The sequence below is a fragment of the Macrobrachium rosenbergii genome, chromosome 21, assembly GCF_040412425.1.
Source record: "Macrobrachium rosenbergii isolate ZJJX-2024 chromosome 21, ASM4041242v1, whole genome shotgun sequence".
Lineage (NCBI taxonomy): Eukaryota > Metazoa > Arthropoda > Malacostraca > Decapoda > Palaemonidae > Macrobrachium > Macrobrachium rosenbergii.
The window spans coordinates 19,208,144-19,210,643 of record NC_089761.1 but is presented as its reverse complement, the minus strand read 5'-3'; the positions used below and the strand labels follow the sequence as shown (position 1 = coordinate 19,210,643).

The 2,500-nt window shown below is 37.1% G+C and overlaps 1 protein-coding gene across 1 annotated transcript in view; it reads right to left on the bottom strand.

Moving 5' to 3' along the window:
* LOC136849397 (uncharacterized) overlaps positions 1-2,500 on the bottom strand; it is a 44,659-nt gene that overhangs the window by 16,982 nt on the left and 25,177 nt on the right. The window lies entirely within an intron of this gene.

Below are 2,500 nucleotides of genomic sequence, written 5' to 3'. Positions count from 1 at the left end.
CTGCATTGATGACACACCCTAAAAAGCACTTGGACTCTTGACTTCTCAATCAAATACAATCTTGTTTTACACAACGACATTACATACTTGAAACACGTATACTGTTTTTGACATAGAACTTTTTGTCTTTAGCACGGGGAAAGACAAGGCAACGATCAGTGCCACAATCATATTTCAACTGCAGAATAGTGTACGAAGATCCTGTGCAGAAAAGTTCCGCAACAAAAACCACCACACACTGCGCCACTCACTCCTGATTTGTAAACAATCTCTCGCTTCCTGAATGTTGATGCCTCTTCTCTCCAGTAACTTGTTCACGGCATCTATTCAACACCCATCTCCTTGTCTTCCTCTCCTCCTCTCGCCCTTTACTTTCAAGTGTACAGACTTTTCACAAACCCTTCATTTCTTATTCTTTCTACATGATTAAACACCTCAAAACACTCGGAGCCAACAACCTATTTTAGCCTTTTCATCATTTCCCCATATCTTCACATGCCTCGCCCCTTCAGTTCTTCCCAAGTTGCATATACTACACAAATTATTTATCTCTACAGATTCTGCCATTTATCTTTAGTTTGCTTTCAACATCTACATTTAACTTCCACAAAGGGCATTTGACTCAACAAACACCTGATAGGTCCCAAGCCCCTTTCCAATCTTATGCACATATCTTAGTAACATTACTTGTTTCACCTATCCAGTGACTCACCTTTCCTCACCCTACCATAGTGATATATTCATTCCTAAATCTCTATTTAAATCTACTGTTCCCATTATTTTACGATCCATACTAACATTCATATATCCATATTACCCACATAACTTTACTTTTCTCAAATTTAATTTCAGCCTTCTCCTTTGCATAAACTTTCAACTCTTTCACTAGTCTCTGGAGCGTGTCTTCACTCTCCCCAGTCAGCACTGAGTCATTTGCAAACATCAGCCATTCCATACTCCATTCATGGCCCATTTTCTTGTCCCACAATTTTGTACCTACAGCTGCTACCTTTTCCTGACTTCTCTTATCACTCGATCCATAAAGATATTAAACAGGTACAGAGGCATAACATACAGTTGTCTCAGCCCCATTTTCTACACCAGACCAGTTACAAATTCTTAAGACATTTCAAGTCCATAATGATTCTTATTTCTATTAGCAAATCATCCTCTACACAGCATATTCTCGAAACACTCCATGTTGCCCCCTTGTTAAATCCCTCAAATTTTTTTAGGTCCATGTATGCTTCATATATCATTTTCCCATTTACATTAAAACTTCCTGCACAACTGTTTCAAAGCGAGCACTTGACTGATACAAACACTTCCTTGTCTGCACCTACACTGTTCTTTCCCTATCAATCCTATTATTATTATTATTATTATTATTATTATTATTATTATTATTATTATTATTATTATTATTATTATTATTCAGTAGATGAAACATACTCATATGGAACAAGCCCACAGCGGCCATTGACTTGAAATTCAAGCTTCCAAAGACTATGGTGTTCATTAGGAAGAATCATGAGGAAGTAAAGGGAGATACCGAAAGAAGGGATACTATTTATTAAAAAGAAAAAATTAATAAATAGATAAATGGATAAAAATGTATTAAAATGCAAGAAGAATAGTATTAGGGTAGAAATGCATTGCATTTTCGCTTGAACTGTAGTTCCAACTGCACGACATCCTCTGAGAGGCTGTTCCACAGTCAGTTCCAGGACCTCTGAAACTGAGAAGTTCTTAATATTATTTGTTATGTTTTCTCCATCAGAACTCCCACTACTTCCTGGTGTCTTACTTAATTTTTATGCCTTATCAATTTTAAGGGTCCCAATTTATATTTCTCATATACAAAGAATTATTTCTCTCACCCTTTCCTTCGGAGGCTTTCTCTCTCATCCAGACATACCTCGCAAACTCTTCTCAATCACTCGGTGATACTCCATCGACCCGGGACTGCATTCTCTTCAGAGAGCATTCCTCCATTTGCAACTTTTTCCATTTTGAGAATAATTTGCTTATTTAACCTTTCTGAATTTACTTCTTCGCAGAACAACGTATTCACACTAAAATACTAACTTAATTTCTCCTTCATTTGTTACATGCTTTCTTTTTTTTCTCTCACCTTCCGACTGATCTTCTCAGCCAGTATCTGGTATTTCTGTGCATGATCTTCCATTCAGTGTACCCAGTGCACCTCAAATTATTTCTTTTCCCTCCACTAAATTTCTCAATTCCTCATTCCACCATCCATTATTTTTATTCCCTCTTCCCATCCTCCTGGTAACACTTTGACCTCACCCTGAATTTCAGACACACACACACACACACACACACTTCCTATATTCCTTCAACTCCAATCACTTAACCGTAGTCCATATTTAACCATTCATCTCCTTACATGTCCTCACTTTATTCTCATCAAAGTCAATTGTTTAACATAAATTTGCAACCACATTTCATCACTTCTTCTCCATCTTACAGTGTGGTA